Genomic DNA, 24,027 nt, shown 5'->3' with positions numbered 1-24,027 from the left:
CCAGCCATGAGAGGATTAGCCGAGCCCTCCGCCTGCGGATCCGGCTGTGAGATATGAAGGCCCTGGAGCGCCTTAGAAATAAAAGCTGGCAATTCCTCTCTATGAAATAGACGGAGCGCTGTAGGATCATCTACTTCCCTAGACAGCGCATCCTCAAGCTCTAAATCCGCAACTTCCCCGTCCTCCAAAACTTCTGGAAGATCCAGCGACAAGGCTGAGCCGGACGAAGGGTCATCCCCGTCCATAGCCGCCACTCTGCGCTGCTTTGCCGCTTGAGCCACCAAAGGAGGTCCACTGGCAGGCAGTACAGGAGACAGGGCAATAGAATTCTCCCGTGGCAGCGCAGGCTGTGAGTTTTGCAGCAAAAAAGCCTGATGTAGCAACATCACAAACTCCGGGGAAAAAGCCACCTGATTAACAGGAGCCGCGACTGGAAAAACATTCCCTTGCCCAGAAACCGACCCCGCACAAAAACCGGACAAACCGCTGACCGCCGGCAAAACCGCCGAAGTGCGCTGAAGCGGAACGTCGGCGGCCGCGCGAGCAGGAGAATCAGGCCGGAGCTCAAATGCGCGGGAAACTTCAGGCGCGACCTGCACCTCCTCCCCCACGGCGTCGGAGCAGCCCGCCGAACAGAGGCCCGAAGGCGTTCTCCGCTTACCACAGCGGGAACACCTTTTCACAACCTCTGCCGCCATAACTCCCAGGGACAAACCGCCGAACAAAGGCAATCAGGCAGGCAACTCACACACACCACGAGGCAGCTAAATACTCTCGAGCAGACCGGCAGACCTAACACCATGCACCCAAATCAGAAAAACAAGCTCTTACCCGAAGTGACTGTTGTCTAAGCTGGTAGTTGCAGAGAGGAACTGACAGAAACAGAACCGACTAGCAACAATACTCTGGTCCTTTTTTTTTTTTGTTAAGATGGAGGGGGAAAGAAGAAAAATTGCAGGACCAGGAAAGAAAGCCTCAATCCCAAAGGAGAGGAGGGTGGAGCAGGGACCTGGGGGGCCCAGGTGTAACTCCCAAAGATGGCACCGCACAGCCAATCACCCCAATCTTACTGAAGAGAAAAATCTCAACAGAAGAATAAACAACCAGCCAGAATCCAGGAGCTACTGGAAAAGCGACTACCCCTGCTGGGAGATAGAGAATACTGAGGAAAGAGAGAGTGTTATTCAGTTCTCTATCTCCACCTGCTGGTAGATGTGTATTATCCCACTAGTCTCTGGATTCATCTGCTGCTGTTGAAAAGGAATGACTAATTGGGAAGCTGGGAGGGCATTGCAACTCAAAAATATTAGTTATGCAGGCTGTCTGCATTACTAATTGTTTTGAATGTCAGCTGGAATGTCAGAGACAGGTGTAGTGAAGAAATGAACAAGATAGAAGGAGAAAGAGGAGACATGACAAATGAACAACAGCCAATGGAGTGCAGAAGACAGACAAGAAATTAAAAAAGAGAAACTGGTACCAGCATAATGGAAAAATAAAATAAAAGATAGAAACAGAGTGTTTATTTTGAGATTTATTAACTGGAATACGTTGGCTTTTGAGAAATATGCATTCTAAATGAAACTATATTGCGAGTAGTAAAAAATAAACATGGATTTCTGGTTTTATTCCTTCAGTGTTGCAGATACATGTAAACTTTGCCTTCTTGAGATTCCCAGTTTATTTTTTGTCTTACATTTTTATTTGTAATATGTGAACCTTTGTTCTGTATTTGAAGATACATGTGTTTTGATATTGCTAAGGTATGGTATTCTGTGTAACTGTCCCACTTGTTATGTTTATCTGAATTAGGCATATTGGTATTCAGTGTTCTCCCTAGCGTGTTCCAGACGGGCGCATCGCCCAGCTACTTTAAGTGAGGCCCGGCTGCCATTTTACAGCTGCAGGGACCGCGCCGGACCGGTTCCGGGATCTGACATCGGACTCGCGACTCGGCGGTGGTTCGCGCATGAATTGTCAAGCGTCTGCTTCTTCCGGTTTGCCTGCACCCAGTACTTGAAGATGAACATACCTGTCCTGCCTGAACCACAACTTCAGCAGCATTTAATTCAACACGCAAACCTCGGATAATGCCTGTTCTTCTGCTCAGATCAGGTCTAACTGAGCATGAGCAGAAGAACCAGCATTAGCGACCAAAGGATTTTCCACGAATCACGCCACAGCTCACGGTGGAATACGGGCGGGGAAAGGGTAATTTGCATAGCGCGCAAAGGGGTTGAATTTCGATTGGTCACGCTATGCAAATTATCCCTTCCCCGCCCCTACTCCTTCACCGTGAGCAGGGAAGGGTAATTTGCATAGTGTTTTAACATCGACCTATTAAAACATTTTCGCCCACGCTCCAAAGATCCGCCCCTTCAACGACCGAACTTTTGTTCCCGCTGTGCTGAGTGACCAGGCAGAAAGTTTTGGGCGAGTTACGTTGATGGTTTTAACTTCCCTCTGTGCTTTCAGCAGGGTATTTTTGGAAAGAAAAAAAAGTTGTAAGCTCTTTCAAGCAGAGACTATTTTCTTACTTTTAACTCTGTGCAGCCTGTGTTGTCTGGTAGACCTATAGAAATATTTAATAGCAGTAGGTCCTCCAGAAAGGGGAAAAAAAGAGTCCAGGGCCAGACTTGGCTGTGCTTTTCCCTCTTTGTGACTCTGCAGCGCTGCGTACATCTGAGAGCGCTATAGAAATATTTAATAGCAGTAGCTCCTCCAGAAAGGGGAAAAAAAGAGTCCAGGGCCAGACTTGGCTGTGCTTTTCCCTCTTTGTGACTCTGCAGCGTTGCGTACATCTGAGAGCGCTATAGAAATATTTAATAGCAGTAGGTCCTCCAGAAAGGGGAAAAAAAGAGTCCAGGGCCAGACTTGGCTGTGATTTTCCCTCTTTGTGACTCTGCAGCGCTGCGTACATCTGAGAGCGCTATAGAAATATTTAATAGCAGTAGGTTCTCCAGAAAGGGGAAAAAAAGAGTCCAGGGCCAGACTTGGCTGTGCTTTTCCCTCTTTGTGACTGCCGCGCTGCTACATCTGAGAACGCTATAGAAATATTTAATAGCAGTAGGTCCTCCAGAAAGGGGAAAAAAAGAGTCCAGGGCCAGACTTGGCTGTGCTTTTCCTTCTTTGTGACTCTGCAGCGCTGCGTACATCTGAGAGCACTATAGAAATATTTAATAGCAGTAGGTCCTCCAGAAAGGGGGAAAAAAAAAAGAGTCCAGGGCCAGACTTGGCTGTGCTTTTCCCTCTTTGTGACTCTGCAGCGCTGCATACATCTGAGAGCGCTATAGAAATATTTAATAGCAGTAGGTCCTCCAGAAAGGGGAAAAAAAGAGTCCAGGGCCAGACTTGGCTGTGCTTTTCCCTCTTTGTGACTCTGCAGCGCTGCGTACATCTGAGAGCGCTATAGAAATATTTAATAGCAGTAGGTCCTCCAGAAAGGGGAAAAAAAGAGTCCAGGGCCAGACTTGGCTGTGCTTTTCCCTCTTTGTGACTCTGCAGCGCTGCGTACATCTGAGAGCGCTATAGAAATATTTAATAGCAGTAGGTCCTCCAGAAAAGGGAAAAAAAGAGTCCAGGGCCAAACTTGGCTGTGCTTTTCCCTCTTTGTGACTCTGCAGCGCTGCATACATCTGAGAGCGCTATAGAAATATTTAATAGCAGTAGGTCCTCCAGAAAGGGGAAAAAAAGAGTCCAGGGCCAGACTTGGCTGTGCTTTTCCCTCTTTGTGACTCTGCAGCGCTGCGTACATCTGAGAGCGCTATAGAAATATTTAATAGCAGTAGGTCCTCCAGAAAGGGGAAAAAAAGAGTCCAGGGCCAGACTTGGCTGTGCTTTTCCCTCTTTGTGACTCTGCAGCGCTGCGTACATCTGAGAGCGCTATAGAAATATTTAATAGCAGTAGGTCCTCCAGAAAGGGGAAAAAAAGAGTCCAGGGCCAGACTTGGCTGTGCTTTTCCCTCTTTGTGACTGCAGCGCTGCGTACATCTGAGAACGCTATAGAAATATTTAATAGCAGTAGGTCCTCCAGAAAGGGGAAATAAAGAGTCCAGGGCCAGACTTGGCTGTGCTTTTCCCTCTTTGTGACTCTGCAGCTCTGCGTACATCTGAGAGCGCTATAGAAATATTTAATAGCAGTAGGTCCTCCAGAAAGGGGAAAAAAAGAGTCCAGGGCCAGACTTGGCTGGGCTTTTCCCTCTTTGTGACTCTGCAGCGCTGCGTACATCTGAGAGCGCTATAGAAATATTTAATAGCAGTAGGTCCTCCAGAAAGGGGAAAAAAAAAGAAGAGTCCAGGGCCAGACTTGGCTGTGCTTTTCCCTCTTTGTGACTGCAGCGCTGCGTACATCTGAGAACGCTATAGAAATATTTAATAGCAGTAGGTCCTCCAGTAAGGGGAAAAAAAGAGTCCAGGGCCAGACTTGGCTGTGCTTTTCCCTCTTTGTGACTGCAGCGCTGCGTACATCTGAAAACGCTATAGAAATATTTAATAGCAGTAGGTCCTCCAGTAAGGGGAAAAAAAGAGTCCAGGGCCAGACTTGGCTGTGCTTTTCCCTCTTTGTGACTGCAGCGCTGCGTACATCTGAGAACGCTATAGAAATATTTAATAGCAGTAGGTCCTCCAGTAAGGGGAAAAAAAGAGTCCAGGGCCAGACTTGGCTGTGCTTTTCCCTCTTTGTGACTCTGCAGCGCTGCGTACATCTGAAAGCGCTATAGAAATATTTAATAGCAGTAGGTCCTCCAGAAAGGTGGGAAAAAAAAAGAGTCCAGGGCCAGACTTGGCTGTGCCTTTCCCTCTTCTTTCATCACAGAGTGTTTGGGGCAGGTTAAGCCCAGACGAGCAAAAAATAAAAATCCTTGTAGCACTCACTGGTTCCTGTTAAGGTGACACATCTGCCATTCCTTTTTTTGTTCATATCTTGCCCTGCCGTAGTGTAAGTGTGCACTGAATAACCAATAGGCTCCCACATTACCACTCAAAAGTCTTATTCATAGGTACTTTTCATTTTACCAACATGAGTAAAAAAAGTGTTCGGAAAACAACACTGCTCAGTTATTTCAGAAAAGAGACGCCATAAACCAATGAAGGTGCAGCGTCAACTGCTGATGTGGCAATTTCAGACAAAGACATTGCAGAGGCTGGTCCATCAGGGGAAATCTTTTCAGCACACACTCTGCCAATTGATAAATCTAAGCACCGCTTATCCGGCATAACCAAACAATGGTTTAAAGAGTTTGATTGGCTAATGGTCAAAGAAAATGGTATGTGGTGCTCATTGTACATGAAATATTCAAACAAACACCTCCCAAGGAGGGAGTTACCTTGGGTAAATGTGCCATGCACAAGAATTCGAAAAAGCTTGCTGGACCATGAAAAAAGTAAAACACTCATTGAGTCTTCTTCTGATATTTTAGGAAAGCGTGTACTAGAACAAACTGGAATCGATCAAATTGAAAGATCTGTATCTATGTTAAATAACATACAGAGAGATGCCTTTGTGGGAGCTTTAAGATCCATGTATTGGTTGGCAAAAAATGAGTTACCACATGCAACGTTGTTTGAAAAGCTGTTGGAACTCTGTAAAGAAATGGGTTATTCCTTTTTACAACATCTCAATATTGGTAAAAATGCACATTACACTTCATAAAGAATAATGCAAGAGCTGTTGGATGTCTTAGCATCAGAAATAAAGTCTAACATACTGAAAAATATGCACGCTGAAAATTTTTTCAGTATTCTGTGTGATGAAACCACAGACATCTCAGTTGTAAAGCAATTAATTATTTACATTAAATATGTTTGCCAGGTCACTAAACAGGTCAAAATTAGTTTTGTATCAACCCGCAATATGAGTGATGGCAAAGCGGAGACTATAACCAACACACTCAGTGAGACTATGGACATACTAGGCTTGAAAACTGCTAATCTGGTTGGACTAGGGTCAGATGGAGCAGCTGTTAAGATTGGGAAACAGAAAGGTGTGACAAAACTGCTTAAAGATAAAACATCTGGGCTCTTGGTCAACTGCCACTGTGTAAACCATCAATTGGCCCTTGCAAGTGCCCAAGCAGCAGCTGCCATACCTTATTTAACAAAACTGAATGACATCTTAAGGCAGCTGTTCTATTTCTTCCAAAATTCTTCAGTTAGGATGGCTGGTTTAACAGAAATGCAAAATATTCTGAACATTCCCCAGATTAAGCTGAAAATGGCCAGTGACACTAGATGGCTGTCTCATGCCTCTGCAGTACAGTAACTACGACAGTGCATGATGAGTGTCATAGCTGCGCTGGAAAGAGAGGCCACTGAACGAAATGACATCACAGCTGAATGAAGGATTAAGCAGATGTATTAAAACGTACAATGTTGTTTCCTCTCTGGTGATGCTTTCAGATGTATTACCTTTGTTGTCCAACTTATCTAAGGCTTAGCAAAGGCAAGATGTCAATCTTACCGAAATTGAGCCAATTTTGCTCGCCACAAAATTGTCCATCATGCAGTTGAAAGACACTCCTGGGAGATATTTTCATAACCTTCATCTTTGTCTGGCAGAAGAATGGTCAGATCTCCGCATTGTCTATACACAGAGTGATGTAATGGCATTCAAAATTGCAATATATGATAAATACCTAGAGAATGTTGTCAAGCACCTAGATGCAAGATTCCCTGACATGCCAATTATTTCCAGCTTTTCAAAAGTTTTCAATGCAGAAACTCACGATTCAAGTGAGTCTGCTGAAATTCTTTTTACTCATTACTCCAAAAATGGTAGCCCTCCAATTTTAAAATATGAAAGTAGCAAGCAAGAATGGACAGTTGCATCAAAAATGATCAGAAGTCAATCATACAAAGACTTAGATCCAAAACAAATTTTACTAAAAATAGCAACATCAGAGCTCAAAGAGTCGTTTCCAAATTTAGCCAAACTAGCTCATATTGGGCTAGTGATCCCAGTGAGCACAGCTGAATGTGAAAGGGGGTTTTCTGCCCTTAAAAGGATCAAGTCATGTTTGAGAAATCGCATGAATGAAAGCACACTAAATAATCTCATGCTGATCTCCTTGGAGGGCCCAGATCCTGAGGAATTTGATTATGGGAAAGCTGCAGACAACTGGGTCTCTAGGAAAAAAAGAAGAAAAAATATTTAACTGAAAACACCTTCTGCATATACAAGTTGGCTTTGAAGGTAAAATTATGTCCTTACCTGATAATTTTCTTTCCTTTAGTCACAGCAAATGAATCCAGAGACTAGTGAGATGTATCAAAGCAGTCCAAACATAGGGAGAGAAATAAAGAAGCGAATGGGAAATCCTTCGCCCCCAAATCCTGCCCTGTAGCACGTGTCCAAGGAGATTCTACATTCCAGAGAGTATGTTACCCATGATCATACAGAGGCTACCCTCCCTAGCCTATGCGAAAAGGAGCCCTCCTTGCCTGAGAGCACCATGCTGTGGAAAACACAGCTACATCCCACGAATAGAATGTATTCCCATCATATCTGACAGGCCCCAAATATCCTCCTGTGGAATGGAACCATCATGCCTGGCAATGGTCCTTAGCTGATGTCAAAACCCATGAGCACCACCGCAGACCAGACCTTTTCCTCGCAAGGGTCTAGGGCATCAAGCCTGGAAACGGGACAAGGGAAGTCTCCTCCTGTAACTGAAGGCCTCTGAAGCACAAATCTATACAGCTCCCTCAGGAGGCAAACTGTTGACCAAAGTCAAGAAGAATGCCAGAGGAGAAGCAATACAACAGAACTGTACCTGGGCCCCAAAGTGACAAGTGCCTTTCCCAGAGCCTCCAAATAGATAAAGCAACAACATCAGACACTGAGATATCTGATCCAACTTTTAGCCCACTCCTCCACATAAATGACCCAGAAGGAGTGGAAAGAAAAAAACTCTGATCCAGAGAGAAAGAGCTGCAGCTAGCCCACAACTAGCCTAGCCCCAGCTGTCAGCCGGCCGGGATTAAACAAGGTACACTAGGCTGCCAGTGAAATGGTGCCCTAACCAAGGCCAACCTCAACTAGGGCCTGCTGAATAGTGAGGGCAAAGGAATCACTGCCGGAGGCGGTATCCCTCCTCCAAGAGGAGAAAGACTGACAGCGGTGGCACCGGCAACTGCAGTGACACCCCCCTCTTTCATGGTGGGAGGGAAGGGCCTTGGCCGACTGCCCTCAGGGCCTGTTGCTGCCTGTGCGCGACTATGGCTGAAGCAGCCTCGGCTGTCCTACGTGACAAAGTAGTAACAAACTCCTCCCACCAGCACCTCTCCAAAGAGAATGATGACTTCTTTAGCCCCGCGCCCACAGAACAAGTGAGCTTATGGAACTTTGGTAGCCAGGTTCTTCAGGGGGGGAGGGGGGAAGGGACCCGAGAGCCAGGTGTTGCCCCACAAAATGGCACTGTACAGCCCCCATCCCGCAGCTCAACTGAGGCCTGAGCCGCAGGAACCTTTCTCCCCTGAGGCCTAAAGCCACAGGAACATTTCTCCTCCACTGAGGCCTAAAACCACAGGAACATTTCTCCTCCACTGAGGTCTAAAGCCACAGAAACATTTCTCTTCCACTGAGGCCTAAAGCCACAGGAACATTTCTCCTCCACTAAGGCCTAAGCCACAGGAACATTTCTCCTCCACTAAGGCCTAAGCCACAGGAACATTTCTCCTCTGAAGCCTAAGCCACAGAAATATCTTTCAAAATCCACCATAGAATCCAGGAGCTGTGAGGAACCCCTGTAGTCCAGAAGGCACCACATCTAGTAGAGTAAGGGACCTGGGAGGTTTCCAGGTGTTAACTTGAAGAGGGTGAGGTAGGGATGCTGAGAGGGCCCAGGTATACCTTCAAAGCTGAAACTTGATGGATGTAATCCTACTAGTTTCTGGATTCATCTGCTGTTGATGATGAGAAATATTTTTTCTTTTTCTTCATTAGGTTTCCCATATTTTTTCATTGTTTTCACTTTTCTTCCTGACAGCGACAATACTTGTGGTGCTTGGTTTATGTCATAACAATTGTTATTTAAAATTTTTGTTAGGATTGCAGGATCCTGAATTGGATACTTTTTAAATTTAATAAAAATATTCTGGCACAAGTGTTGAACCTTAAAAAAGGTTGTAAAATAATTAATGATAATAAACTAATAAAAATAGTACACATTTAATTTTCCCCACCACCAAATTTCCCCGTCCCACCCCACCCGGCTACTTTTTCATGCCACCCGGCTCGAAAAAAGGGGAGAACACTGAGTTGGGTATGGTAGGTTTTGGGTGAGTTTTAGAGGGCTCACCATACAATGTAAGGGGGTTTATTGTTCATTGAAAGCTTTATACCGCTACTAATGACTGGGGAGTCAATTCAGAGCAGTTTATATGAGCTTCAGTAATGGTTTTAAAATACAGAGTTAGGGTGTTTTCAGTGATGAAACTCATGTAATGGTATCACAATAAAGGGTTATGTTGTTTCTGTGGTGATTTTTTAAAACAGTTTCAGATAGTACTCACTGATGGTTTTAGTATACCGTTTATACTCCTGGGACCTTTTATGTGAGGTTTACTGCAGTGCCCCCTAGGGTGCCCCACTTCTCTGCTGGGATGTTTAGGTGGCCAGTGTGCTAAGGATGCTGGCCTTCCTACATTCCACTGGCTGGTTTTACTGTGTTTTTCATTTGGACTTTTTTTTTTTTTTTTTAATTTTCAAAATTGCCTTTAAAAGAGGGACACACTGAGAACAAACAAATCTAGGAAATTGTCATTTTCAAAACAAAAAAGAGGTGTTTTTCTCGTTTGAAAATGACCCATTTTTCTCTACTGGGTTTTTGGACTTTTTTGTAAAATGTCCAAAATCTATATTTTCACTTTTATCAACAGAATAGCATTATTTGACACAACATCACTTTGGATTGTCTGGCATTCAAGTTGTTAATTCTTACTTTTGGTTTCCTTGAAAAAGATTTTTGAAACATGGCCCATGTCGGTACCTGCAGAAACCCCAAAAGTTAAGTGAGAATTTTTCTTCTTTTTTTGCCACTGAGTAAAAGATTTTAACTTTTGAATTGAACTGTTAAACACTGGGTGGTGGGTTCGGCTATAGGAGCTCTGGCTCTTGGCCAAATTACACAATTCTGAGTGTATGAGAATTATATCATGACATATATTTAACTATTTATGAGAGAAGTAATAGACCAACATAACATTAGGAGATCTTTCTTTTGTCATATTCAGCTAATTTGACCTCCTAGTTTTTTTTAGCTTTTGCTAAACAGCTTCCCTACTTTAGCCATTGTGACAGATTTAGACGTCATATTGAAAATGTCCCACTATATCATCTATAATGGACAATCCTATTGACTAGAAGCGGAATAATCCAGGACAAAGGAACCATGGAGGCATTCTGCAATTGGCAAATATTCAAAGTGCAGAGCCCTCCAGTAGTAGATTCTGAAATGGTCCTCAAAGCATAAGGTCCATTTCAAACAATCTAGGAGCTGCTTCAGGCAGGGCCCACTTCCCCAAGCATCTCTCCACTACAGAGGGAGCTTAGGTAGAAGAAAGATTGCTCTGAAAGACTGCTCTGATAACTCCAGCTATCATCTTATTTATTCAAAGAATTTGGTGTAGGTTACTCAAAAACTACCTGGAGGATTAAAGGCTAGATTCTAAGCTTTATTTGTAGGACAATCTTGCTTTTATTTTGCATAGAAAATCTGCAAAGAGTAATTATATATTTTATTTTTTTGTACCAAATAAGCTTCTATAATTTTGCATATGGTAAGATAATAAAAATTAGTCTGAAATTATTTCTCTAAATTATTTTTGGTATTTTTGTCCTCATAGTTGTTTCTAATCAGCACTGTGCAGATAGGTGATCAGAAGAGCTATGGGGGGGGGAGGGGTGAGAACAAACCAACATTGGAATCACGCAGTGACCTCTAGTGGTTCTACAACAGTACTGAAGGCTAATTTTATTTCCACCATGCTGCAGTGCTCATCTTGTCCAGTATTCTAATCAGTGGAAGAGATTAGTTAATTATCTGCAAGTGAGAGGAGATCCCATCCAGCCTAAAGACCCTAGCCAACTAGACCACTAATCAAAAACAGTAGGTTAGCTGTGTCCTTAATTTACTAGGGTTTGTTTTCGTTTGAGTCCTAGCTACTTGGTAAAATGTAGAAGTAGATTTCCAGGCCTTCTGCGTAGTATAAATTTGATGTTGTTGCCGTTGTTGCATCAAATGCGATCCCCTACCTCCAATACTGCCCATCTGCTGCCTAGGTGAGTGGTACATCATTAGTCTGACATTGATGCTGAAACCTGTCTGCATAGTTTTCAGCTTCTCAGATGTGTGCAAGCCCCAGTGGCAGGATAAGCTCATGAACCATGACTGGACACATGTACCAAGATGACGAAGGATCCAATATTTCAGCAATAGCAACATCTCTACTTTCAAGAAAAAAAAATCTTAATTGTGACCAGACAATCTGACCCAAGAGTGCTCAAAGAGTTGTGCGATGTCCTGGCAATACCGCTAGCCGCACTCTTCAATCTCTCCCTAAGCACGGGGAGAGTATTCCCTTGGACTGGAAAACAGCCAACGTCATTCCTCTGCACAAAAAGGGTTACAGGGCAGAGGCTGCGAATTACAGACCGGTGAGTCTCACATCAATAGTGTGTAAACTCATGGAAACTTTAATTAAACGCAAATTAGACACGATCCTGTATGAGGGGAATCTACGGGATCCCAATCAACATGGATTCACCAAGGGTAGGTCCTGCCAATCCAATCTCATCAGCTTCTTTGACTGGGTGACAAAGAAGCTAGACTTGGGAGAGTCTATGGACATCGTATACCTGGATTTCAGTAAAGCATTTGATAGCGTCCCACACCGCAGGCTGTTGAGCAAAATGAAATCAATGGGGTTAGGAGAAACACTAACTACTTGGATCAATGATTGGCTAAGCGGAAGATTTCAGAGGGTAATGGTTAACGGTACCCTCTCTAAAACATCGGAGGTAACCAGCGGAGTACCACAGGGTTCAGTCCTGGGCCCACTCCTTTTCAATATATTCATAGGGGATCTGACTCAGGGGCTTCAGGGTAAAATAACATTATTCGCCGACGATGCTAAACTATGCAATATAGTAAGAGAATGTAATTTACAGGATAGTATGGCACAGGACCTGCTTACATTGGAAAAATGGTCCTCGACCTGGCAGCTGGGCTTTAACGCTGGGAAATGTAAGGTTATGCACCTTGGTAGCGGTAATCCATGCAGAAATTACACCTTGAATGGAGAAACTTTAACTAGTACTTCGGCGGAACGAGACCTAGGAGTAATCATCAGTGCAGACATGAAAACTGCCAATCAAGTGGAGAAGGCATCATCTAAAGCAAGGCAGATGATGGGATGTATCAGTAGAAGCTTTGTCAGCAAGAAGCCTGAAGTCATAATGCCATTGTACATAACCATGGTGAGACCTCATCTGGAATACTGTGTACAATTCTGGAGGCCACATTACCGTAAAGATGTGCTTAGAATCGAGTCGGTTCAACGGATGGCCACCAGGAGGATCTCGGGGCTCAAAGGTCTCTCGTACGAGGAGAGACTAAACAAACTACAGCTCTACACTCTAGAAAACGTAGGGAGAGGGGAGACATGATTGAGACATTTAAATACATCACAGGACGTATCGAGGTGGAAGATGATATCTTCTTTCTCAGGGGACCCTCTGCCACTAGAGGGCATCCGCTCAGACTCAGAGGCGGGAAATTTCATGGCGACATCAGGAAGTATTTCTTCACAGAAAGAGTGGTTGACCGTTGGAATGAGCTTCCAGCGCAGGTGATCAAGGCCAGTAGCGTGCTGGACTTTAAGAATAAATGGGATACCTATGTGGGATCCTTACGAGGGTCGAACTGGAATATCGGTCGCTAGGTATAGACTTAAGAGGATGGGTCAGTAGGATGGGCATACTTGATGGGCTATAGCCCTTTTCTGCCGTCATCTTCTATGTTTCTATGTGGTGGAACATAGAAAATGTATGTAGCATTGTTCAAGATAAAGACACAAATGCAAGGATATCTAAGTTGGAACTTGGTCCCAAGAGCTATGACACGTTTCTTCCTTCTGTTTTGTATTCACTTGGAAACATCCAGAAACAAAGATATTTTTCCACCCAAAGAATTAGTCAGTAGAATGACCCCCGCCCCCAAAGAAAATAAGGCCCCTATGTCCTGAAAAAAGAGAAATGAAACCAAAACAGTAGACTGTTCTGTAACCTGTTCAATAGAAAGATCCTTGAAGTTGCTTATAGGCTTTCCATGGGTTAGGAATATAGTAAATTTTATGCAATAGTAGTAAACTAGAATTAGTATATTTAAAACATTTCTTGAGAAACCGATAAAACAGCTTCTTAGGAGTAGTAAATATCTGAGGAAAATTCAAAATCCTAAGTTAAATTGTCTTGTATAATTATCAAAATTCTCCATCATATGTTGAAATATCATTTTATCCTAAACCAGTGAAACGTGAATGGTTTGACCTGTTGCATTTGACTATTCAACTTGTCTAGTTTAACAGTATGTTGAACAGTAATTTGTTCTAATTTCTGAATTTTAGCCAAATTTTTTTTATAGCAGGAGCCAGGCCAGCATATACCTTGTAAATAGAATCCAAAACAGACCATAAGAAATCCAACATAATAGAATATGGTCTAATCCAGGTGTGTCAAAGTCCTTCCTTGAGGGCCACAATCTAGTCAGGTTTTCAGGATTTCCGCAATGAATATGCATGAGATCTATTAGCATACAATGAAAGCAGTGCATGCAAATAGATCTTCATGCATATTCATTGGGGAAATCCTGAAAACCCTACTGGATTGCGGCCCTCGAGGAGGGACTTTGACACCCCTTGTCTAATCAAAGGAGGAGGGGTCATCTCCAAACCTATCTCCTCTGCAATAGTATTCACTTTCATCCTACTTCTCCTTCTGGAAACCATTGAAAACTATTCTATTTCATCGACATTATGGATCCATTCAAAGTCCACGAGCGAATGTCTCTTGCTAACTACTATATCTGATCATAGCCTTTCAAGCTCAGGCGTAATGAAGTTTGGAACTAGAAACTGACTAGAGTTTAGTTTAATTTTTTATCTTTTCCACTTTTCTTTTTTTAAATCTTTATTAATTTTCAAATCCAATACAAAGTGCAGGAAATTATACAAACATTAATAATCAAAATAAGCACTTATATTCGATCAATAACAATGCAGAAGAAAAATATTCCTCCCATCCCTTCCAACACATTTAATCAAAGAATAAACCAAAGAGAAGTCCCCCCCCACCCCTGTCCTGGATGTGTGTGGAAATAAACAAAAATTAAAAACAAAAGACAACTATAATGATGTAATAAAAGATGTCAACAGGCCCCAAACCAGTTTAAACAAATTACGATGCCCCAACATATCAGCATTCATCTTTTCCATTTTTCTGATATTGATATTTTAAAATTCATACTAGTTTAACTATTCTATTTTTCCATACAATGTAACCATAATACTTCATTTTTCAGGATTTTTTTTGGAGGGGCAGGGGATTGTTACTAGTGCTGCCTAATTCAGGAAAAAAGTTTGATTCGATTTTCCTGCCCAATTGGGTGGTTTTTTTCCCAAAACTCCTGGTGGGTTTATTTGATAGCCCCTTCACCCCCTTTGCCCTCTCCTACCCACACTGGTCCTGTGGTGTAAACAAAATAAACAAACAAAAAATATTTTTCCTCTCTCTATTAAATCCTAGCTCACGTTTGCAGTCCAACACCAGCTCTGGAAGGATACACATTTCAAATCTGACATATTGTAATCACAAAACAGAAAATAAAATTATTTTTCCTACCTTTTGTTGTCTGGTCATTTTTCAAATCTTGTTGGTCTGGTTGTCTTCTGATCAGGCTCTCCTTCTTTCTCCGTGTTAACCATCCATCTTCCATCTCTGTCCTCCCCTTCTGTTTCCCTTTCCTCCCCCGGAGGTCTGGCATTTTTCCTTTTTTTCATTTACATCCCCCCGCAACTGCAGCGATGGACCCCACCATCCACAGATCCACCATCTCTCCTTTTCTCATCTACCTTTTCATCCAGCATCCCTCTTCTGTGTCCCTATTCTCCTCTCCAGAACTGTCCCCCTTGTGTCCCTGTTCCTATGCTCCCTCCATGCCCAGCATCTTATCTCTCCCCTTATCCAGCTTCTTCTTTCTCTCTTCCTTACCTCCTCTATCCCCTTCCCCAGGTACAGGCTTTCTCCTACTATCTCTCCTGTCATCCTGCACCCTGCCCACCTACTTTGGAGCAGTATCTGTCCCTCTTGTACCCTTCCCCTTGTGGTTTTGCATTTCTCTCTCCCTCTCGCCCCCTCTCTCCATTAGTCCAGCACCTCTCCTCTGCTTTCCTTTCCCTCTTTTTGGTTTAGTCTCTCTCTTCCCTTCACTTCACCCCAGGTCTGGCATCTCCCCTCCCCTCTCTTACTCCTTCCTAAGTTAAGTTTAAGTTTATTAGGATTTGATATACCACCTATCAAGGTTTTCTAAGCGGTTTTACAATCAGGTACTCAATCATTTTCCTATCTGTCCCGGTGGGCTCACAATCTATCTAACGTACCTGGGGCTATGGAGGATTAAGTGACAGGCCTGCACCAAAGGAACTCTTTCTCCCTCTGCACAGGCCTGCCTCCCTGCCCTGAAGGCCTGCTCCCCGCCGCAAAGACCTGTTCCCCCCCCCCCCCACTGCAAAGGCACTCTTTCTCCTCTCCACCGCGAATGAATGCCTGCTCCCCCCGCAAGCCTGCACCTTCCCCACTCTTACCTCCTTAAGGCTAATAGGGCAGCTTGCAGGCTCTCTGCCACAATCCTGCCCCTGACGTCAGAGCAGGGGCAGGACGTAGCAGAAAGAACTTGCCGCTGAGGACCACGCTGCAGGGATCACTATGACACCAGCAAGCCTGCAGGTTGTATGTCATTTTGTATGTCATTTGTTTTTTAATTTTATTATGTGTGTAATTTTGTTATCTGCCTTGTATAAAGGCAAAATGTAAATAATAAACTATAAACCACTAACAAGGAGAAAGATAAAGAGATTATATAAATACTGTTGAATACTCCCTCTGCCAAAGATGATTGTCTCTTCTGAAAGAGATTTATAAGTAATTTTGTTGGTTTAGAATATCAAACTTAGAGTGTTCTGCCTTACTGACTGAAAAAGGCATGCATCATATATGGAACATGGTCTATGGCCTCCCAGTTTCTACTGATCTCAGTCTAGGTCCCAAACAAATAAGTTCTTTATGGAAACAGTTCTGCCATACAGCCTCCGGGCATAACTTAGGGATTCACTTTACTGGCTGTGTGTGCAGAATGAATGAGAGGATGGTAGGGGTATGTGTAGATTAAGGGAGAATGGGGAATGTGTTTGTGTGACAGTAAGTTTGAGGATCCAAGGGTCTGTGTATGTGACTCACATCATAAAGTATTTTAGTAAGGTCACTGTATTCTGTGAGCATGTCTAAACAAGGGTACTATTTTCCTATGTCTTTTTAATGATGTGATATAGAGGAGCTATTTGTAGTTGGCTTTCCCCATAGGGAATGACCAGTTAAGGAGTTCTTGACACTTTGTTTCAATGATATGAAATGAAACGAAAAGTATCAAGTTTCACGGCTCCAGATCATTCTCTTCTTGGTTGGGCTGAGAACTTTTCAGCGGCCCCTTTTATAGTAGGGAAGCTTGTTTTGTTTTGTTTTATTCCACTGTCTAGCAAAAGCAGCAGGGAGCTCCTGAAGCAGTGGTGTGCCTGAATGCCCAACAAAGACTTGAGCAGAGGAACTGAGGGGATGGAAAGGTTGAATCTTTTTAATCTGCAGGGATGTTGAAGTGTGTACACTTCTCCCTCCATATTCACAAATTCAGCACTCGCGGTTTTGTTTATTTGCGATTTGTAGCATGTTGGCTCCTCCCCCCAAATTACATCATTTCCCAGTATGCACAGAGAAAATCGATGCTTCCCAGCGTGCAATTGCAGAGCCCCCTAGAGAGAAATTGCAAATTGTGGAGAGTGTGGACACAAGAATTGATTCCAGAGGGCAGGGGAAAGGCTGGAACAGACTGGGATACTCCGAAATGACTGGAAAAATCGCACTGTCCGTGGCTGCTTTGGGGGAAGGAAAAGAAGGGTGCGGTTAAGGAAGAGAGGCTGTAGATGTGCTGAGAAATGCTGAGGGGTCTTGATAGATTTCCCCGCAGCCCGAGTAAGGGGGTGGAGGGGAGTACATGTGCTCCATGTCGCTCTAATTATGAGGCATAGAGCAGCTCAAGGTATTGGAAAGAGATGCAGAAGAAGCAGTAGAAGAAGTTGTAGAAGAGGAGGGTAGGGTAACTCCAAGGATCCCGGCGCTCACGATGTTGATGAACCCCTCCGGGTTCCAACCAGTTATTCGCAGTTTTTCTGTGTTCGCGGGTTTGTTAATCCTCTATCACCACTAATACGGAAGGAGAAGTGTACTGTTAAAGCAGAATACAGGAGAAAAGGACTAAAAGTTGTTTTTGGTGAAGAGCTTACAGGTCTATTACCAACAGGGGATACTCTACAGGTGAAGATGTCCAGAAAGAGTTTGAAAAGGATGCTAAAGGAGTTTAGGCATAAACGTTGAGAAGTTTCAATTTGGGAGATTGCTAGATTGAAGTCACCTTAGATTCAAGGAACCTATAGTGGGAAGAGAAGAAAAAAGATGATTTGCATTTAAATTACTCTCTTTTGCCAAATATGAGCTTATGGTGAGTTACAAGCAGGTATGCAAATTATTTACCTGGCCAAGTGATTTGCAAATATCACATTTATAATCCGCTTTATACCAAAGCAGCTCAAAATTCAACATACATAGCTTTAAAGTCATACAATTTAAAACACATATACAGTCGACTCCGCTTAAGGGCACGCCCTTCAGACCGGGTCTCCATGTGCGCTTAATAGGAGGTGGGGAGGGTAAGGGGAGGCTGTAGTTAAGCCAGCTCAGTTTAAATATGGTACATGGGCTGCTCGAGCCTAAATTACAGGAAAGCAATGCCCTACAGCTTGAGTGGAAGCAGAGCACTCACTTTCCCAGCTGTCCCAGCACTCAATTTCCCAGCTGCTGTGTGAAGCCTAGGCATTCCCAGTCAGAACGTGATTGCATTTAACCGGAGTGAACATAACATGAAAGAATAGAGGTTGGACCTATGACATCAGTGTGCATAAGCAGATTGTGTGCTTATCTGAATTGCAAATAACCGGAGTTTACGTCCATTGACTTTAATGTAAAATAATGGGACCATGATGGTACGCAGCGGATAACTGAAGCATGCACTTAACCGACGTGCACGTAGTGGAGTCGACTGTATTGCAGGGGAAAAGGTAGAGCCCAGAATTACTAATACTGTATATAATCATCTTATAAAGGTAAGCATTATCCATACAGAGGGGCTTAGTGGGAACATAAAAATAGCCTTACTGGGTCAAGCCAATGGTCCATCATGCCCAGTAACCCATGCTCATGGTGGCCAATCCAGGTCACTAATACTTGGCCAAAATCCAAGAAGTAGCAATATTCCATGCTACCAATTCAAGGCAAGCAACGGCTACCCCATGTCTTTCTCAATAACAGACTATGGACTTTTCCTCCAGGAACTTGTCCAAACCTTTCTCAGCAGGTGTTGTCTACTAAGCCAGTGTTTCTCAATCACCTCCTGGAGACACATGTAGCCAGTAAGGTTTTCAGGATTACCACAATGAATATGCATGAGAAATCTGCATGCAATGGGCTTTCAATATCTGTAGATTTATTTCATGCATACATAATGTGGTGAAACCTAACTGGCTAGGTGTACCTTCAGGAGCAGAATTGTACTAGGCCAGTGGTTCTGAAACCTGTCTTGGGAGACCCCCCAAGCCAGTTGGGTTTTCAAGATATCCCCAATGAATATGCATGAGAGGAATTTGCATGCCTACTACCTATTTTATAGGCAAATCTCACTCATGCATATTCATTAGGGATATCTTGAAAACCTGATTGGCTGGGGATCCCCCAGGACAGGTTAAGAACCAGTGTACTAGGCTATAGGTACCTGGAAGCATTTTTCAGAGTTAAGGAGAGCTACTGGCCAAATTGTTGATAAAAGAAAACAAGTCTTGTCAGATGATAACGAGATGCCAAGGCAGAGGTATCCTACAGGAAGATCTAAATAATTCAAGAGATAAAGCATCAATAATTTCAAAGAGGAGAGTTTACAGCAGTGTCTCTCAAACTGTGTGCCATGGCACAGTAGCGTGTCACGAAGAGATTTCAGGTGTGTCATGAGAGATTCCAGAATTTTACTTTATTTTTAAAGATTCCCTTCATAAGTATATACTAGAATAGATGACATGTTTTACGTTGCATATTCAAGTATCTGTCAATGTTATAAGCATCTGTGTGCGTAAGGATTCAACCACCCAGATAAGCATCATTCTTTGACATGATTAGTCCTTGAAAACTAACGGCAAGTAATATTATTTTTATTTTTTGTGCAGTAGTTATCTCAACTTGAGCAACAAAGCAATCGAGGTTTTGTTATCGTTTGGATCTTCTTATCTTTGCGAACTTGGATTTTCAGCTCTGACAGAAATTAAATTGGAAAAAAAAAAGAGAATAAATGCAGATGGTGGATGATGAAATGGGTGTTTGCTTGTCATCTATTGAGCTGCATTTTGAGTTAATTTGCACTCAAAAACAAACAAATCCATCACATTGATTAGCAATTCTATTTTATCTACTTTAATTTCAGCATTGTTACAATTACCAATACATAGTTTAAAGAACTTCAAATAAATAACTTTCAAATTTAAGCCCTCTTGTACTAAGCCGTTGTAGAGATTTCTACTGTGATCCAGGGCGCTAAATGCTCCGACGCTCATAGGAATTCTGATTATCAGAGCATTTTGTGCTCCAGGACACAGTAGAAACCTCTATCATAGCTTAGGAAAAAAAAGAAAGGGGGGTAGTTTTTTGTTGGTTTTGCAATTTTATAATTTCAGTTATAATGTGCCACAAGAAACATTTGCTTTATTTAGTGTGCCGGATGCTAAAAAGGCTTGAGAGACACTGGTTTACAGGAAGACATAGCCAGTATTTTCTCTTCTTTTTATTTTCTGTCTATGGTCTGTGACGCTAAACAAATGAGCTGTTTTAATTTTCTTGTCACCTAATAAAATATATCTTTACATATACCCCCTCCTTTATAAAGCCGCGCTAGCATTTTTAGCGCTGGCCACGGCGGTAAAACTCATAGAAATCCTATGAGGGTTGGAGTTCTTATCACCGTGGCGGGTGCTAAAAACGCTAGGGCAGCTTTGTAAAGGTGGGGGGTAGTTTGGAATATACATTGGACTTTTTGAAGTGATAAGGTCTCTGAGAAAAAGAGTGAGCAACACTGGAGGTGTGGATAATGTATACAGTGGGGGGAAGTTATCAACATGGGCCACTGTTAAGGCAGGTTATTCTACCACAAGTTGTGCAATTTTAGCACAGAATGTCTTTCCCCCCAAAGTGAACCTAGACTTTGAAGACTGATATTCCTTTCACTTATCAGAACCTCCAAAGAGGAGATAAGGAAAAGCCTCCGTAGATTCTGGAGCTCCAGCATAGAGAATGGCACGGCGATAAATTTGTCCCCATCACCACAGGAACTCATTTTCCCGTCCCACCCCGGCAAGTTCTTTTCCTGCCTCTGCCCATTTCCTGCAACCTCTGTCCTCAAACATTTTAAAATCATAAGTGTTCGAGGCTTGCGCAGTTAAGGCAGAACTTACAGGAATGGAGCAGGGACAGAGACAGAACTCGCGGGGACCGGACAGGGTAATTGAGTTCCTGTGGGGACGGAGACAAATTTGTCCCCGTATCATTCTCTTTTCCAGCACACAATCTACTTAGTGACCAGTTAAGTATATAATAGTGAAAACATTAGAAGGTATCTGTTTGTGAGGATGTGTGCAGGGGTATTGCAGTCAGCACGGCGGTCAATGTATCTGTCAATCATGGATCATGTTTGCACTTTGGACATGTTTCTCTATAGGATTTGTTATAGCTGTTTAGAACTTATCTGAAATTCAATAGATAATTAACAAAAGCTCTCCAACCATTTCACATGTTATCATGTTTCAAGGGGGCCTATGAAAAATTGGCAGTAAAGGTGTTCTAAGCAGTAAGTTCTCATGAAAATCCAGCATAGCTCTTCAATTTATTCGGAATCTTTATTGTACAAATAAATTAAAAACCACATTCTTTTAACTCTTTTACCATGATTAACCAATTCAAAATAAGACCACTGTTATAACAGTAAATCAATCAGTTCTTTTAGATAACACAAATGATGCAAATACTGAGCACTCATGGTCTGAGTTGCTCTCCCTTTATAAATGATTGACTGAAACAGAATTACACAGCAGTACTACAGTGTAATACATTAAAAATCACATTATTTTTAGGAGAGAATTATCAATGTGTCATTTTAGCCAGTGGTGTAGTAAGGGGTGGGGCGGGGGCAGTCCGCCCCAAGCGCCGTCTTGGTGGGGGGTACCGGCACCTGCCCTCCTCTCTGCCCCCACTCCATCCCTTTCCTTCCCCTGCCTTGTGCCTTCCCTTCCCTCCCACTGTACCTCTAAGTCTTTACCACCACGAGCAGCAACTCCAACCTGCTGCTCACGCCAGTCTCAGCTCTCCCTCTGATGTCACTTCTGGGTCCCATCAGAAGGAGAGCCGACGTCGATGCAGGCAGCAAGCTCATAGTGCTGCTCCTGCTAGGAAAATTAGGGGTACGGAGATAGGGAAGGGGCTTGTACACATGGCAGGGCAGCTGAGAAGGAGAGGGGGCGGGGAGGGGTACTACTGTCCCGGATGCTTCTGACCATAAAGAATCAGATTGATGACTCGTAAGGGATACTACACTTTGTGGAAATTAAGTGTTATCAGACCATATTTTGAAATTTCTGTTTTTAAAATTCTTGTGCAATCTTTACTGTTAAGTCTTTTTGACTACTGTAATATCATCTACTTGTCATGTACTAAGAAAAATATGGCCAGACTCAAATTGATACAGAATACTGCGGTCAGATTAATTTATGGTCTGAAGCAATACGATCACGTGACTCCACTTTACTATGAGCTGCATTGGCTCCCAGTGGAGGCACGAGTTGTTTTCAGGTTGGGATGTCTGTGCTATTGAGTTGGATAACCTGGACATACTGAACTACCTGGTGGAGGACTACCTTGTGTATGTTGGACACTACAGCTATTTTAACACATATTTTCTCACAGTCTAAAGCAGCCTTTCTTTACAAGCTAACCAGATGGAACAGCATGTACTTTGCTAATCTATGAACGCATGTATCCTTTTGAAATGCTACTCCTGCTGGCCTAGTTCTTGTCTTCCGAAGGAGGCTACTTCTCCAAGGTTCGGTGGCCATTGTTCATTTGTACTGAGCTGTTATCAGTGCCGTATGACATATGAGAAGCCATAAAACACCCATAACAAGTAACAACCCCTGAAGGATGAAGGGGGAGTAGGGATGTGGGGGCCTGGTGCCTGTCTCTGAAGCAAGCCATGGGATCCAGGCATGGCCAGGATGCTGGAATGTCACCCTTGCATCTTTGTTTCAGTCATCCGGAAGACATACAGTGTTGTAGAACAAACAAATCAGCCTCAGCAAGGTGATAAGGATTCAAGACATGGACAAAAGAAGTTCACAAAGTGCCCTCTGTTTCTGGACTGCTAGGGCCCCTCTCGTGTTGGGGGAAGTGAGAGAGGCGTGAACTGGGGGGGGGGAATAGTTAGATATACATTTTTTGTATCGATAGGGAGTCATATGACCAGAGTTCGGGGATGAGCCTTTTGAAACAAAGCAAGAATTTATCTGTATAAAAGAAACATGCATCACAAGTAGGGCCAGAGAGGTTTACCTGCTTATGCCAGAGGGTGTGCTAGCCCCCTGCTCGGCATATGAGTGTAAATGTTACTCTCCATTGCATATTCTGAACTGACAATATATATTTCTTTCTGTTATATCTCTGCTGCTATAAATTTGTAAGCCATAAAACAATAAAAATATTGTCTGTTTTGGAAAATACAATGCCGTCTTGTAGTCATTCCAATGAGGTAAACTAAGTGGAGGCACGAGTAATGTTTAAATTTTCATGCCTCTGTTTTAAGTCAGTTTGGGGAATGGCACCTACCTTCCTGCTATCTCATTTCGTGAGGATAACCAGGAATTGTAATCCATTTGCATACCCAAAGATTTTAGGCTGTAAACTTAGGTCTTATTTAGGCAGGATGCTTGCATTTCAAGCAAGCAAACAACAGTCCTGGTTGGGTAACTATATCAGCGGAGCCATGCTGTCTTATGGCGTTTTCAGAAAAGAAATTAAGACAGTATTATTTGATAAATTTATCTCTTAATTTGTGCTTTTATTCTTAACACAATAATTTTACTGTATTAATTAAAATTTTTAATGTCTTTTTAAATAAGAGGCTGTATTCTTACCATTACTATTTTGTATTTCACTGATTATCCAGTTTTTCTCTTCTGTGGAAACCGCCTAGAATTCTTTTGATTAAGGCAGTATAGAAAAATAAAGTTATGTTATGTTATGTTAAAATAACCCAATTTAACAGTAGCCTATATTGATAGCTTCCCCCTTAGAGGCAGTGGCGTAGCGAGGGTGAGAGGTGCCGGGGAAGTGGCACCCCTCCCTGCCCTCTTCTCTGTCCCACCCCCCATCCACTCCTTGTCCGCACTCTCCTGCCGCGCATACCTTCCCTTCCCCAGACCTCTTTAACCTTCACAGCACGAGCAGCAACCTCAGCCTGCTGCTTGCGCCATTATTGGTTCTTCCTCTGCCATCACTTCCTAGACATGGGTCCAGGAAGTGACATCAGAGGAAGAGCCGACTGTACAGAATATTGTCCCCTT

The 24,027-nt window shown here is 43.0% G+C and overlaps 1 protein-coding gene across 2 annotated transcripts in view; it reads right to left on the bottom strand.

The window, feature by feature from the left end:
• The window catches only part of LOC117361173 (translational activator of cytochrome c oxidase 1), a 111,566-nt gene extending 109,399 nt beyond the window's left edge, over nucleotides 1–2,167 (bottom strand). For both annotated transcript variants that reach the window (XM_033946154.1, XM_033946155.1), the window contains exon 1: nucleotides 2,033–2,167. The gene's annotated coding sequence lies outside the window, so the exon portion shown is untranslated. The remainder of the gene's footprint in view (nucleotides 1–2,032) is intronic.
• Between the last annotated feature and the right edge of the window lie 21,860 nt (nucleotides 2,168–24,027).

This window comes from Geotrypetes seraphini, chromosome 5 (genome assembly GCF_902459505.1).
Source record: "Geotrypetes seraphini chromosome 5, aGeoSer1.1, whole genome shotgun sequence".
Classification (NCBI taxonomy): domain Eukaryota; kingdom Metazoa; phylum Chordata; class Amphibia; order Gymnophiona; family Dermophiidae; genus Geotrypetes; species Geotrypetes seraphini.
Note: the sequence above shows the minus strand (reverse complement) of the source record. Positions and strands in the feature narration are given on the sequence as shown.